At 38.6% G+C, this 16,120-nt stretch overlaps 1 pseudogene; it reads left to right on the top strand.

The window, feature by feature from the left end:
- The first annotated feature begins 7,290 nt into the window (after nt 1-7,290).
- LOC136216767 (small ribosomal subunit protein uS3c-like) lies at nt 7,291-7,893 on the top strand (annotated as a pseudogene).
- The last annotated feature ends 8,227 nt before the right edge of the window (nt 7,894-16,120 follow it).

Below are 16,120 nucleotides of genomic sequence, written 5' to 3'. Positions count from 1 at the left end.
TCTAATAATACTTCCAACCTTAGATAAGTCACTTTTGGTAGAGTTAAAACTATCCGCCACCGTCTTCGCATTGACCTCAAAGTTGACATTTGGATATCCTAAGGAAATCACCCACTGGATAGAAGCTTTGAGAGTGATTGCCTCTGCAACTTTTGGCGTAAATAGCCCTTCCGTCCAATCGCTTATCCAATGCAAACCTTCCCCTCGCTATCGCGTAGCACTGCTCCCACTCTGTTACGTCCAGCTACAGTAAACAGAACGGCATCCAAATTTCATTTTAGCGTTCCCTTTGTCGGCCTTCTCCAAATTTCTCTACCCCGTCCCCTCGTCCCCCATTCCTGTCTGAGACCTCCCTCGCGCAATCGCACAACTATAAACTCCCCCAGCAAACCCAGTCCTGTTGTCACTGCACCACCTGCCGATACATGTTTCTAATTCCATGGCTGCGAGTTCCGTTGTCCCCAAATTGTCCAAAGAATAGTCGTTGCCTTGCTGTAACTGGCAACATCATTTCAACTACAAAAATCAAAATAACACTCCTTTATTCCGTTTTAGTGACAATTCGGCGGATCCATCCCCGCAGCCTGCCAACACTCACACACAGTCCACCAATAAATGCCATCCCAGCTCAACCTCCACCTCACACAACAACCGATAACTCGTAGGTAAGCAATTATTCTCCAGTCTCCATATGAACATCTATACCTTCGATGGAGTGTCTAACTTCCAAATAAAATTCCAATTATAATTTCCCACCGGAGCCCTGTCGTTCCTCTGCAGAACATGATAGCTAGATTTTGAGGAATAGCACCAGTCTTTAGTGAAGTGCCAAATCAATCTATCCTCCGAGCTTCCCAACGGAATGCTTATATTTTTTATAATTTCCACTTATGCACTATTTAACCAATTGAGCAATTTTCCTCTATCGCATGTACGGGTTCCGTCAACCTATAAATCACACACGAGCAACTTCCATCCCCTCAACCCGATCGAACTGCACCCTAAACTCCTCCTCACGGATCAGCCAAGGGTCCGAAATCTGAACCTTTTGGCTTGTACCAATGCGCTAGTGAATTCATTTTTCCAATATACCGATTGATTCCCATATACTCCTTCATACATAACTGGGGTTAGAGCCCAGTCGAGCCTGAATGTTGTATAAAAAATTAATTGGCGCAAAAGATTTATTTTGTAATTTAAAACAAAAATGCATATTATGATGTATCATATGTTGGGGTTTAGTGTCTTATAGTCAATTATTGTAGGATATAAACCAGTTGTAAATGAATCGATTATTATCGTTTGTTTTATAAGATATAGAATGTTAAACTATATAAAGACACTTATCTTTTATCAAAACTATAATCAAGTTAAATAAAAGAAATCTCAAAGTTTATTTAAGTGATCATAAAGTGTTTATACAAGCATGAAGTAAGACAGAACTTTATAATAAACTGATAAACTTAAAACAACCCCAAGTCAAGTAATGTGTTTATGGGATTAACATAATACTGTTGAGGCTTGTATGTAATAATGTCTTCTGTTGTGAACAGAAAGCTAATCTTACAAGCTTTAGATATGGAGATATCTAGACAGTTACACGAATCCGGTGAAGGAGGTCATTAGGATTGGGGACTCGACTTAAGATAACAAGATGGATGGATTTATCTAATGTCACATGTTTCAACTCAAATGGTATTAGTAGGTATAATAATCCTCAGACTCAAATAAACATTAATAAGTGATTCTGGATTATGGAGTGTGATGCTTTAATTATGTGTAAGCACGATCCATTATAGGGAGCCCTGAGGTGTGTGAGAGCATGGTTGGGTATCACATAAAGTAATTGCAGGGTAGTTAATATTAGATTGAGCATTCGTCACTCCTGATAGATATAAGATATATCCAAGAGCCTCTTGTGTAAGAATTAACTGGAAATCCTTGCAACGTGATAAGATTAAAGTAGAAATGAAGATTTCATTTAACCTATCTATTCAGAGTTAATTCTCCCTGAACAAGTAAAACAGACGTCTCATTATATGTAACTTGACATATTCCATAGTTACAAATTCGTCTAAGGATATAGCTGGTGAATGATCGAATTATACTGGACCTAATATTGAAAGGTAAACATTGGAATCAACCTGACTTCTTATCGCTCTAGGGGAATGTGACGATTTTGATAAAATAGTCTGCGCACTCATTCTGTTATATATTTAGGATTAAATTAGTTCGGTTAAATTAATTTAAATAAACATATACGGCTAGCTACGGTAAGAACCTAATGGATCACACACAGAATTAAGATCGGGAGACGAAATGTGAATTTAAAGCGAGAGAAACCAAGGGAGGTGAAAGTTATAGTAGATTAATTAGATGAATTAATTGATTTATTTAGGCTCTGTTTGTTTGAGGGAAAATATTCTGCAGGAAAATATTTTTCCAATTTTCCAGTGTTTGTTTGGGCAGGAAAATAAGTCAAAGGAAAATAAGTTGCAAGTCAATGGAAAATGAAGGAAGAAATAAGGGAAAATATTTTACCATTTTCAAAAGGGTAAAACATTTTCCCCAAACATACGCGTTTAGAGAAAAATGGGGAAAACATTAAAAAATGTAAAAATACAAAAATTTGAAACACGAAAAAACATGAATAATGTGAAAAACGTTACAAAACACGAGAATATGAAAAAAAAACCCAATAAAACCTTAAAAATGTGAACAAACGTGAAAAACACAAAAACGCAAAAAAAAACAAACACTTGAAAAATCACAAAACATGAACAACGCGAAAAAGTGAGAAAACACAAATTATACAAAAACGTGAAAAATACAAAAAATACGAAAACGTGAAAAAATACGAAAAACACGAAAACACAAAAATATGACAATAAGTGAAAAACGCGATAAACATGAAAAGAGGAAAAAATGGAAACAAAACACAAAAACATGAAAAATACGAAAAACATGAAAACGTGAATAACACGAAAAAGTAACAAAGTGAGAAAAATAAAAAACGCGAAAAAAAAGAAAACGTGAAAAAGGGAAAAACCGAAAAACTAAATGTGAAAACGCGAAAAATAAAGAAAAAATACAAAAAAACACAATAACGTTAATAACACGAGAAAACGTACAAAAAATGTCAAAAATGTGAAAAAACGTTTTTCGTGTTTTTAACATTATTTTTTTTACATTTTCGTGTTTTTCCACTTTTTCCATGTTTTCCATGTTTTTAATATTTTTTTTACTTTTTGTGATTTTCGCACTTTTCTACTTTTCGTGTTTTTAACAAATTTTCATTTTTTTTTTTTTGAGTTTTTTCACATTTTTAGTGCTTGGAAAATATTTTCCAGTGTTGTAGCCAAACACCGAAAAACATTTTCCAGTGTTGCCAAACACAGAAAAATATTTTATTTTCCTGCACAATATTTTCCCTGCATAAAATTTTCCAGAACACAATATTTTCCCCCAAACAAACGAGGCCTAGATAAATATAATTAGGTTATAATTATAGTTAAATCAATTAAAAGGAATAATGTTAATTAGATAATAAAATGTGATTATACATCTATATTATTATCCTAACCTAATTAATTATTCTAATGGGATTAGAATAGTGTTTATTAAATATATTTATATTTGATATGGATAATATTTGATAAATACATTTTATTATCTAATTAGAAAACCTAATGTGGTTAGGAATCTAATTAACTAAACCTAATGGAATTTGGATTCAATAAATTAAAGACTATAAATAGACCCCCCTAGCCTATAGAAATTCGGCCAACACAATAGAAGAATATGATTTTCTTCTCGTCCCTCATTCGACAAAATTATCTCTTCTGTTCATTCGCTTCTTAATTCATGTGGATACCGTTAGAGGCGATCTACACTTGGTTGCTATTTTGGTTGATTACTAACTTTTCAGTTTTGTTTTTGTTTGTATTTGTGATTGACGTGATATCCACATGGGCAGTTCATTTGCAACGGTAGATAGTTCATCAACCAAGATACATATGTTTAATCTCTCTTTATATGAAATAACGATTAATGGATCTTGGGTAAAGGGAAATAGATAAAATAGATAAAATTTTATAGTTCTGTTGTGCCGAGGCTTATCTAATTTCCCTTCATCATATGCATGTGATTTATAATGTATGGCCTAATATATCACCAGCTCCCTGAACTTGTCCATAATAGTAGATTGGCTCCCTAAACTTTGTAAGTGTCTCACCAGCTCCTTGAACTTGATTATTCCATATCACCAACTCCCGCAACTTGTCCATAAAAGTAGATTAGCTCATTGAACTTTATAAGTGTCTCGTCAACTCCCTAAACTTGCTTATTCCATAACAATTAAATACAAAAACCTATTAAACCTAAATTCTAAAAATACATATTCATCTGTCCGAGAGGTAATTTTTTCTCTTCTCCTATCTTTCAACCTATTATAAGAGTTAGTGTTGCAGGTTTGAAAGATCGAATGAATGAGGATTATAGAGTTAGTATTATGGTTTTTGTATTTAGTTGTTACCGAATAAGCAAGTTTAGGGAGTTGGTGAGACAATTATAAATTTCAGGGAGCTAATATACTTTTATGGATAAGTTCAGGGAATTGGTGATACGAAATAATCAAGTTCAAGGAGCTGGTGAGACATTTGCAAAGTTTAGGGAACCAATCTACTATTATGGAAAAGCTCAGGATGCTAGTAATATACTAAACCATAATTTATTGAACTAGTATTTATTTTTTACGCAATCGAAATACACTGCCACGTCTATATGGTGTAAAACTTTAATATATTAAATATTAAATTAAATTTTTTTAAAAAATAATAATAGAATTTTTTTTGGTAGGAAAAAGAAAAGGAAAAACAAACAAACAACCCAACAAAAATTAACCCGGGATTAGCCTAGGAAAGCTAACCCCCACAACGTCATCAGAAAGCAAAGGTAACATGAAATCAGGAGGAGAAGATAAAATAAAAATGCCCAAGACCCTCTCATGCCCCTCAGCAGCAAGTCGATCAGCCACCCGATTCTGCTCCCGGTAAACGTGACAAAAGTTGATAGAATCAAAAGAGGAGCAACTCCTTCTAATGGCTTTAACTAAATTTCGACTCTCTAAACACAAAGTCCTTTTATCAGAAATCATCCTGACAGCTTTGAGATTGTCTGACTCCACAAGCAGCCTCCTAATTCCTAAATCCTCTGCTATCCTAAGGCCAGACAAAATACTCCAAAGCTCAGCAATAAAAGAGGATCCCAAACCCAGATTCTGAGCAAAGCCAGACGCCCAGACACCCCTTGCATCTCTCAAAACACCACCGACAACAATTTTTCCATCCTCTTTGCGCGATCCATCGGTGTTTAACTTGACCATCCCCTCACCTGGTCTATCCCAGCCAATTAGATGAACAGTCGACATATGGTTAGAACCAGCTATACTATCAATTTTGAAACTCCAAATAATAGAATTAACTTTTTTGAAGAAGAAAGCCAGTAAATTAGGAATGACAACCGCTCCATCTCCAAAAACCTCAACATTCCTCCAATGCCAAATTTGGTGACAGACCACAGCATACAGAATTGCTCCATGTTCAAGCTCAGCCAACAAATTCCCTTCAACACCTTTACTAAACCAGTCTTGTTCAGAATAGAAAAAGAAGGCAGATAGGCACTGCTCAGGCAGAACTTTCCTCCACACAGCCTTACTCCCAGCACAATCTCTAAGAACATGGCAACTGGTTTCTACATGAGTTTTACATCTACTACAAACATCATAATCCACCAAATGTCGTCTTTTCCTTTCAACATTCGTTACATATAGCTAAAAGAAATAATAATATATATAATAAATGCGGGTCGAGTTGGATTGGGTTCAGGTTTTGAGACAAATGTCAAGTCCAACATTGATTCGGTCTTATTCTTAAAATTTCCAACATCAATTTAGTTTTTTTCTTACTCAGCTTAATTAAAAAAAATGGAAACTGAATAGTTTTGTATTTATTTTCCATTGAGAGATCAAAATATACAGATTTAAATTACTTACGATCTCATAGATAGATAAAAAAAAAGAACTTTTTACGCAAGAATTAAGAAGAAAGAACCAACAACCAATTTTATTTATATTGTTCACCTAACCTTTTATATTACTCCGTTGAAGATGAGAGAAAAACAGAGGAATACCCAATAGAGAAGAAGATGAGTTAAACAATGTTGATTAAAATGGGAATTTGGAGTTCTTTCATCTCTGCTGATGTTCAACGTATATGAGTCTTGTCATCTAACAAGTTTGGTTTTGTCTTGTCCTTTGACAAGTTTCTTCTTTTCTCTTCAATTCTTGCATCAAAAATTCTTTTTCCATCTATGACATCATCAAGTAATCACTCTAGAGAATGCATTCTAGCTATTGGACAATTTTGCCCTTTTTATTTTTTTTCAACATTGGCTAAGCGTTTTCCGTGACTGCCTGGCCGATGGCCATGCGGTTTCCATGATCGCCTAGGGGAAATAATGTATATTTTCATGACAAATAGTCCAATTTCTTCGAGTCGTAATCATCCATTTCCAAAGTTCACGGATTGTAACTCATCAATTATTTTCAGAATTTTAATTTTGATCGAAAAAAGAGAAACCATTCATAATTTTTGAAAGAAAAATATGAAAAAGACAAAATTGTTCAATAAAGAGCGGTAACTAGTAGTTTGAGGATGGTAAATAATAATTCACTTTGATAAATTAGAAACGCGTAAGCAAATAAAAATATTTAAGTAAATTTATATTATTTTTTCCAAGTTATTTTACCAATCATCCCATCTCGGAAAGGAAAGATTTTGGTGGCCAAGTAAGAGAGGATTGAGCAACTCATACTGTAGCTATTTGAATTATATATGGTAATTGACAATTGTAGTAGAATTGAAGTTACTAGCTATGATAAATACAAAATAACTATTTAATTAGTTTAAGGCTATTTTATTTGGATAAAGTTAAATTCGCCTTTAACGTTTTTTTTGGGAACGTGTATATTTATCCTAACATATGAAATGATGCAATTTTACCATTTAGGTTGTCAAGCCAATTCAATTTTACTCATGTACAACAGAAAATTTGAACTGATTAATTTGACAGTTATTCGATTATTAAATCGAATTTTCCAAACGAGTTTGTTGATAAAATAAAGCAATTATACGTATTTTTACGGGTTGTTTACATCTTGTTTTAATAACGCGGTAAGCATTTTATGCAGTTTTTTATGATTAACTTGTATCAATATTGTCTTCTTTTTGGTTTGCACAACCAAAAAATTACTCTGAGGGTCTACAAGAAGATCAAAAAATAAGAAACTGTATCAAGGATTTTGTAAAAAAAATACAAAAATATCTTCTGGCATTGATGGAATTGCACGTATAGAGATTCAAAAACGAATCGATGTGATTCAGGTCATAATATATATGGGATTCTCAAAATTATTAATAGAAAGTAGACCTAAACGAATTGAAGAATTACAGATACATGTACAAAAAGAACTTAATTGTGTAAACCGAAAACTCAATATTGTTATCACAAGAATTTCAAATCCTTATAGGAACCCTAATATTCTTGCAGAATTTATAGCTGGACAATTAAAGAATAAAGTTTCTTTTCGTAAAGCAATGAAAAAAGCTATTGAATTAATTGAACAGGCAGATACAAAAGGAATTCAAGTACAAATTGCGGGACGTCTTGATGGAAAAGAAATTGCACGAGTCGAATGGATTAGAGAGGGTAGGGTTCCTCTACAAACCATTCGAGCTAAAATTGATTATTGTTCGTATACAGTTAGAACTATTTATGGGGTATTAGGCATAAAAATTTGGACATTTCTAGCCAAGAAATAATAAGACCGTACTTGACTTATCTGTCACAACAGAAGACAATATTGATTTGACGAGATGTCCTTCAAATGAGGAAATTCAGATTTCAGTTTTTAGTATGGATAAAGACAGTGCACCTGGGCCTGATGGTTTCACAGGGTTTTTTTTCCAAACTTTTTGGGACATTGTTGGTTCTGATGTCTGTAATATGGTTAAAAGTTTTTTTAACAACGGTCATATTCTTCCTGGTATGAATTCTAATCTCATGGTTTTATCCCTAAAGTCGAGGATACCAGCCGAGTAGATCAGTATCGACCAATTGTTATGAGTAATTTTAGTTTTAAAATTATTTCTAAAATTCTCGCAGACAGACTTGCAATTATTGCTTCTTGCATTGTTTCTGAAAACCAATTCGGGTTCATAAAAAATCGAAGTATCCACCACTGTATTTCTGTAGCTTCAGAAGGGATTAATTCCTTGGACAAATGTTGTTTTGGCGGTAATATGGATTTGAAAATTGACATTCGAAAGGCGTTTGATACACTGGATTGGAGTTTTTTGCTTGTAGTATTATAGGCTTTCGGTTTTTCATTGCAGTTTAGAGACTGGATCCTTAATATCCTTTCTTCTTCTCGAGTCTCGATTCTTGTTGGGGGCCATTTTCGGGGCTATTTTACTTGCTCATGTGGGGTTCGTCAAGGAGATGCTCTATCTCCTATTTTATTTGGTCTTGCTGAGGATTTCTTCAGTCGTTGGATCACTAAATTAGAAGCAAGTGGTGAGTTTGATAATATGTTGTTTGCCCGTATGGTTGTTTTCCTTCACATCTGTTATATGCTGATGATATATTGCTTTTTGGCAAAGCTACCATCCGGAATATGCGCACTATTAAAAAACTTTTTGAGTTTTACGGTCTTCTTTCAGGGAAGATTGTTAATTGGGGAAAGTCGGCTGTGTATTTTGGAAAGCATACTTCAGCCCAACGTGCTGCTTTTTTGGCAAATTTAATTGGCATACGACTGTAAGGGTTGCCTTTCTCTTATCTTGGCGTCCCACTTTTTATCGGAGCTCCTAGGCGTTGTCATTTACAGCCTCTTGCGGATAGGTTCTTGGCTAATTTTAGTAAATGGAAAGGAACTTCTCTTTCATTTGCGGGTCGGTTAACTTTGATCAAGTCAGTGTTGACAGGGGCTTTTGTTCATTCCTTCATTATTTACAAGTGGCCAATGACGCTTTTGAAAATGATGAATAATTGTATTAGGAATTTTCTATGGACTGGCTGTATTGACACAAGAAAACTTGTTGCTGCTGTTGAAACACCTTTCTACATAATTTTGATTTGACAAAATTGTTAAAATACATATTCTAAACACACTAAGTTTAAATGCTTTGATTTATTCTACTAATGTGTTTGTTCAAATGTTGAGTATAAATGTTATAAGTCATAAGGATTGGAAGGCCCAAGCCCAATACGGAAGCCAAGGCCCAAGTCAAACAACTCAGTACACTCGGCCTGCATATATCAAGACGTTGCCGTTTTGTTCAAAACGCAACTCAGCAATCGGAAGGATCTAGAAGACCTTCGGGAACAACTTCAAGATGAAGCTGCTAAGTAGTCTCGACAAAGTGTACAAGACAGCAGCTGGCAAAGGAAAACTTCCAGACAAAGTGTTTCCTCTTTTGGCAAAGTTCAGACGACACAGTATGCTGTCCAGTTGACTTTACCATAAAAGGAGAGACCATCTGCTGTGCTGACCGATGACAGAAGATACACAATTGTGATTGGCCGAGAGCTCTGTGCAAGTCAGGATGACAACGACACATAGCTGTTTCCCTCCAACGGTTATTTCGAAATTCGAAATGACCGAATGACCAGACGTCTCTATAAATAGTGCCATCACAAGCTTCACAATACACAGAACTTGATCAAGCCATTACGCTGACCAAATCTCTACAAGTTCTGCAAGCTAGAAGTAAAGCAAAATTCTTACACTACATTTTCATATCTGTGTAAAAGTCCAGAGTGATTGTAAATCGTCTAAAGTGTCTTAGCACATATTTGTATTAGGACAAAAACACTTATCATTTCTAGAGATAGAAAGGAGAGGCTGAGTACTCGGTTTTAAGTACTCAGCGGAGAGATTAGGATTGAGTAGAAGTATAGAGGAAGGTACTCTTGTCATACTCAATTGCTGATATTGTAAAAGGTTTGAGGCTCTACCTTTAATGAGCTCAGTAGAGGATTTGAAATCTCGGACGTGTTCCGGGGACAGGACGTAGGCTTAGAAGAAGCCGAACCTGGATAAATCTGCTGAGTGAAGTATTTCTAAACCTTTGACTTCTTATTTATATTGCTTGCTGAAACAATCAAAACTGACCAAGTCAAGAGGTCAAGTTGAGTTGTGCGCATTAAAACGTAAGAGCTCAGGAATAGACTCTAAGTGCTATCTCCTGACTCAAGCTAAGAAACTGACCTAGTCACCTGTTGACTAAGCCAGTATCTTGCTGTTTACTCAGCGCCGCTGTTCAAACCTTTTCTTTAGTAAAAGAAGTCTGCCTAAGTTTGGAAAAAGTTTAAATAGTTCCTAACCCCCCCCCCCCTTGGAACTATACTTGCAACTAAATAAGGGACCAACAAGTGGTATCAGAGCCTAAAAGCTCACTGTAAAAGGTCTAACAACCTTGAGCTGATCCCTACCATGGGCGAAAACAGCACTCGGTTTCTCCCTAGAAACCAAACAACTCAAATACTGCCTGAGGGGCTGTCCATTACTAGGCCTCCCCTATTCTTCGGGTCAAACTATACCTTCTGGAAGAATAGGATGAAAAACTTCATTCAGGCTAGAAACATGAGTGCCTGGCTATCTATAGTCCAAGGGCCGTTTGTACCTGATGAGGGTGTGGCTGGCCAAACAGTTATAAAAGCTGAGGCCAAATGGACAGAGGATGATCTTAAGAAGCTTCAAAACCATGCTTCGGCTATCAATATGCTTCACTGTGCGCTCGATGCTGCAGAATATAACAAAATCTCAGGTTGTGAGTCGGCACAAGAGATCTGGAAGAAGCTGGAAGTCACCTACGAGGGAACAAACAAAGTAAAAGAATCCAAGGTGAATCAGCAGATGAGACTGTACGAGCTGTTCGAGATGAACAATGATGAGGGCATTTCAGACATGAACGCAAGGTTCACCAACATCATTAATGAGCTCAAGAGACTTGGGAAAATCTTCACTGAGGAAGAACAAGTCAAAAAGATACTCAGGAGTCTTCCAAAAGACTGGCAAGCAAAGAAGATAGAGTTGAGGAAGCTCAGGATTTAACCACCTACAAATATGACGAACTCATCGGTTCATTGTTGACCCATGAGATATCCATGAAAAACTTTGAGGTGAAGGAAAAATCTGATGACAAGAAGCAGAAGTCACTTGTCATGAAGGCTGACTCCACTGACGGGAGTTCAACTGATGATGAGGAGATGGCCATGTTCACAAGAAAGATGAAGAGGCTGTTCAGGAAGAACGACAAATATTCTAAAAAGCCTTACAAAAAGTTTGATAAGTATAAGGCTGACTCAAGCGACAGCAAATATAGAAAGGACAGCTCAAAGCCCATTATATGCTTTGAGTGCCATCAAGCTGGCCATATTAAGTCGAACTGCCCCACGCTGAGGAAAGACAAGAAGAGTGGGAAGAAGGCAATGGTGGCTACTTGGAGTGACAGTGATGAATCTTCATCAACAGAAACTGAGGCCACCGAGTCAGCAAAGATATGCTTTATGGCTGATGAACTTGCTGAGCCATGCGTCTCTGAGCATGCTGACCCATCCATCGCATCAGATGATGAAGAGCAATCAAATGAGGTAATTTCTCTTCCCCAGCTCAGAAACGATATGGTTAATGCCCTGAGTGATCTCTATACACTTGTTAAGAAGTGTAATAAAAAGGTTAGAGCACTCAGCAGGCGCTGTGACGAGGTGGAAGAGGTCAAACTAAGTGACCTCAGATACCTTCTTCAGGACAATTCGACTCTGCATGATAACATGAAGATCATGCATGAGTATGTGTTTGAAGTCCAGTCAGTTTCAAAGAAACTGAGGAAGGACGTCACAACCATCCAGAACCAACTAAAGGTTCCTGAGAAAAATAACATTCCTCTGAGAACTCAGTACCAAGGTACTCAGCAGAGATGGAATCCCCAGCGAAAAGTCCAGTGTGACTTTTATGGGAAGTTAGGACACACTACTAAAGTGTGCTGGCACGCTCAGCACTGGGGTGCTGACAAGTCAGTAAAAAATCCTAAACAGAAGGTCAGTTGTGACTTCTGTGGAAAGAATGGCCATACTATCCATGTATGTCGCCATAAAATAAAATATGATGATATACCTATCGCACCTAACAAGTCAGGACCCAAAAAGAATTGGGTACCTAAAAGTAACTAGCTACAATGCAGGTAAGCCTGAGATGTGCCGAGAAGTCAAAGATGTGGTATATTGACAGCGCATGCTCAAGGCATATGACGGGTGATGAAACTCAGTTCATCACGTTTGAACGTAAACGAGGAGGGAGTGTAAGTTTTGGAGACAACAAGAAGGGTAAGATAGTAGGCTCAGGAACCATCGGAGGTAATCCTACTATTGAATCTGTCTCCCTAGTCAGCGGACTCAAATATAACTTACTCAGCGTAGCTCAGCTATGTGACAATGGGAGAAAAGTTATATTTGATGCTACTGGATGTAAAATATACGAGGGTAAAACTAATGAGTTAATTTTAACTGCCCCTCGGATAGATAATGTCTTTATGCTAGACTTAGAGAAAAAGTTTTCAAAAACTGTGTGCTTAGTAACAAAGGAAGAAAATTCCTGGCTATGGCACAGGAGACTTGGTCATGTAAGCATGGACCTCCTGGCCAAACTAGCAAGAAAGCAATTGGTTGAGGGACTGCCTGAACTTAAATTTCAAAAAGATCAATTATGCCACGCTTGCCAAGCTGGAAAACAAACCAAACAATCTTTTCACAGTAAAAACATTGTCTCAACTAAACGTCCGTTAGAATTACTACACTTGGATCTCTTTGGTCCAGTCCAGCTGCTGAGTCTGGGTGGAAGAAGATTTTCCTTGGTCATTGTAGATGATTTCTCTCGGTATATGTGGGTTATCTTGCTGACCAGCAAGGATGAGACCTTTGAGACATTTTCAAATTTGGTTAGGAAAATTGAAAATGAAAAAGACCTAAAATTAGCTCATATCCGTAGTGATAATGGTGGAGAATTCAAAAACCAAAAGTTTGTTGAATTCTGTGAAGCCAGCGACATTGACCATAATTTTTCTGCTCCTAGAACACCTCAGCAAAATGGGGTTGTAGAAAGCTACCCTTCGACTCAAGGCATCCGCCACTTTGTTTTGTTGACCCGCTTTGTGAAGAAGTTTATAAGGGAACTTATCCACGAAAGCGGACCATCTAGCATGCATGGAACTCCGGAGTTGCTTTTGACTTCCCAAGTATTTGAGGGCTTGGTGGTCGGTATACAACATAAACTCCTTTCTAATGAGGTAGTGCTCCCACGTCTTGAGAGCCCGCACTACCGCATAGAATTCCTTATCATAGGTGGCCCATTTTTGTCTCGAGTCACACAACTTCTCACTGAAATAAGCGATGGGCCTCCTCTCTTGCATCAATACTCCTCCAACTCCTACTCCACTCGCATCACACTCGACTTCGAAGAGCTTGTCAAAATCTGGAAATGCTAAAACCGGAGCGGTGCTTAGCTTCTCCTTTATCAACACAAAACTTCTCTCTTGCTCGTCTCCCCACTTAAAGCCTCTACCTTTCTTCAAACACTCGGTCATAGGAGCCACGATAGCGCTGAAGTTCCGGATGAACCGCCTATAGAAAGTAGCCAATCCATGAAAGCTTCTAATATCCCCAACGGTCTTCGGAGTCGGCCACTCCCGAATAGCCCTAACTTTCTCTTCATCAACCCGGATACCGCTTCCACTGACCACATACCCGAGAAACACCAAGCTCTCCATCACAAAGTCACACTTCTTAGTGTTGGCAAAGAGTTGATTCTCTCGGAGCAAAGCTAGCACGGTCCCCAAGTGCTCTACATGTTCTTCCAACGTCTTACTATGGATGAGAATATCATCAAAGTAGACCACCACAAACTTCCCAATCACCGGACGCAAAACTTGGTTCATCAATCTCATGAAAGTACTCGGTGCATTGGTCATTCCGAATGGCATCACTAGCCACTCATACAGCCCATCACGCGTTTTAAACGCCATCTTCCATTCATCTCCCGCCTTGATCCGGATTTGGTGGTACCCACTCCTCAAATCAATCTTGGAAAAGACCTTGGACCCACTCAATTGATCAAGCATGGCATCAAGTCGGGGAATCGGAAACTTGTACCGAATGGTGATCTTGTTGATGGCTCGGCTATCTACACACATTCGCCATGATCCATCTTTCTTTGGCGTCAACAGTGACGGTGCCGCACATGGGCTCATACTTTCTCTAACATAGCCCATTCGTAGCAACTCCTCCACCTTCTCCTTCATCACTTCACTCTCCTTGGGACTCATCCGGTAGTGAGGAAGGCTAGGCAAACTAGCTCCCAGCACAAGATCAATATGGTGTTGGATGTCCCGTAGGGGTGGTAGTCCGTATGGCAACTCCTCTGGGAACACATCACGGAACTCATTCAGCAGGTTTCCCACTTCTTCCGGGACTTCCTCCCCTTCACTCCCTACTCTTTCCGACGGTGTGCTAGATTTCACCATCACTACGTAGACCGTTTGACTTTCCTCACACTCGTTAATAAACGCCTTGTGAGTTGGGCAAACGATCAAGGTAGATTTTTCCTTGCCTTTGGATTCTCCTACAAGCGGTGTGAGCACATAACGAACCCCGTCCTTCACAAACCGATAGGTGTTCTTTCTTCCGGAATGGGTAGCATCTCTATCAAATTGCCATGGCCGTCCCAACAATAGGTGGCAAGCGTCCATCTCCACAATGTCACAATAAACCTCATCCCGGTACTCCCCTATCTCAAGAGGGACCCTACACCTTTGGGTGACCTTCATCTCCCCAACATCTTTGATCCACCCCACACTATACGGACTAGGATGTGCCTCAATCACTAACCCAAATCTCTTAGCCGCGGTGTCGCTAATGATGTTCTCTTGGCTACTGCTGTCAATGATCACATTACATCTCACCCCTTGCACAAGACATCGAGTTCGGAACAATTGATGTCTTTGGTCCGTCTCCACTCTACTCGAGATCAGGAGTCTTCTCACAACATGTATGGCTCGCCCCCCTTCATACTCTCCCTCATACTCATCATCAACGGGGTCACAACAAACATCCCCTTCCTCATCGTACTCATCATCATCTGCATACCACTCAACCATATTGGCACTTCTCCTCTTGGGGCACTCATTAGAACGGTGACCCGGCTCATTACATCGGAAACATTTGAATGGGGCTAGTCTTGCATAGGGGTTATTGCCCCTAGGGGGTTGTGTCGCCTTAAAAGGCCTCACATCTCCACTAGGCGCCTTCCCCGCACTAGGCGCATTGGAATCGCTTGAACTTGCAATTCCCTTTCCCTTCTCAATCGCCTTGGGAGCTCCTCTCCCTCCATAAGTACTCTCAGTCCCGGCTCTCTTATAGCCTTCATGTCCTCTCACACTCAACTGTGATTCGGCCTTCAATGTTAAATTACGGGCGTCTTGCACCCGAATCACCATTTGTGTTCCGATACGGTCTTGGATGTTGTACCTCAGCCCTTCAAAATACCTCAAAGTCTTTTGGCTTTCGGTTTCCGACAAGTTAGCCCTTGCCGAAAGCCGCAAGAACTCCGAGGTGTACTCGTGCACACTCCTTGCACCTTGAGAACAATTCCGATAGGAACTGTAGATGTATTGCTCGTAATCGGGTGGCAGAAATCTCTCCCTTAACATCGACTTCATTCTAAGCCAAGATCTAATCGGCTCCCTTCCTCCTCTTCTTCTACCTTCCTTCACGTTATCCCACTAAACTGACGCTCCTCCTTTCAACCGATAAGCCACTAGACGGACCCTCCGGTCCTCCGGTATTCCCGCATAATCAAAGAACCTCTCCACTTCTAGCAACCAATCAAGAAAACCTTCAATGTCGAGTTCTCCCCCAAACGTTGGAAAATCCACCTTTAGTTTGAAGGCATCATCCCTCTCATAATTTCCCCCATAGGCCATTCTCAAGTTCGGTTCCTCTCTAT

This window comes from Euphorbia lathyris, chromosome 2 (genome assembly GCF_963576675.1).
Source record: "Euphorbia lathyris chromosome 2, ddEupLath1.1, whole genome shotgun sequence".
Classification (NCBI taxonomy): domain Eukaryota; kingdom Viridiplantae; phylum Streptophyta; class Magnoliopsida; order Malpighiales; family Euphorbiaceae; genus Euphorbia; species Euphorbia lathyris.
Note: the sequence above shows the minus strand (reverse complement) of the source record. Positions and strands in the feature narration are given on the sequence as shown.